This window comes from Diaphorina citri, unplaced genomic scaffold, assembly GCF_000475195.1.
Source record: "Diaphorina citri unplaced genomic scaffold, Diaci psyllid genome assembly version 1.1 scaffold234, whole genome shotgun sequence".
In the NCBI taxonomy this organism is placed as follows: Eukaryota; Metazoa; Arthropoda; class Insecta; order Hemiptera; family Psyllidae; genus Diaphorina; species Diaphorina citri.
This window is the reverse complement of record NW_007377671.1, coordinates 1-766: the sequence shown is the minus strand read 5'-3', so window position 1 is coordinate 766 and position 766 is coordinate 1. Positions and strand designations below refer to the sequence as shown.

The 766-nt window shown below is 41.1% G+C and overlaps 1 long non-coding RNA gene across 2 annotated transcripts in view; it reads right to left on the bottom strand.

Annotated features, from left to right (window-relative positions):
• LOC103506408 overlaps positions 1–760 on the bottom strand; it is a 21,491-nt gene extending 20,731 nt beyond the window's left edge. For both annotated transcript variants that reach the window (XR_003390701.1, XR_541217.2), the window contains exon 1: positions 377–760. This is a non-coding gene — a long non-coding RNA (uncharacterized LOC103506408). The remainder of the gene's footprint in view (positions 1–376) is intronic.
• Positions 761–766: the final 6 nt, after the last annotated feature.

Genomic DNA, 766 nt, shown 5'->3' with positions numbered 1-766 from the left:
AAAAAAAAAAAAAAAATTCAAGGTTACTGTATGAGTGACTAATAAGCTCTTTAGTATTATACCCTCCATTCGACGACAAGCTACTCGCATACTAACACTAACCTCACCCAGAATGAATAGGGAAAAGCCATTAGTACGTGATTGTCCAAATGGTCACCCATCCGGACATCAAACACACAGAACGTTGCTTAACTTGAGTGATCCATTGGGAACTGGTGTATTCACCGTGGTATCCGCCTCATCGCTGGCGACAACATTCTCATGTTTTTCATGGTACAGTCGAACCTGTCTAAGTGGGAAACCTGGATAACTGGGAAAAAATCGTGGCCCCTCCATGGCAACCTTTCTAAGTAGGACACTTTTTTAACTGAGAAACCTGGATCAGTGGGAAAAAATTGTCGGTCCCTTGGATTCCCACTTAGACAGGTTGGACTGTAATATTATTTGTACTCAAAGTGGCCTCCCTCTCCTTCGCTCCGGCTCTATTTTGAAATATCCCAATTCCGAGCTAGGTACACAAGACAGTCTATAAAGTGAGATTCGTGCTATCCCAGATGACCATCACCCCGACGTAGTGACGTCTATGATTTGGGTTCATCCTTATGATTTGAGTTCATTCTTATGATTTGAGTTCATTCTTATGATTTGACTTCATTCTTATGATTTGAGTTCATTCTTATGATTTGACTTCATTCTTATGATTTGAGTTCATTCTTGGCGTTCTTGGAGATTCGGAATCCAGAGAATGACGTCACATGTATCTCAG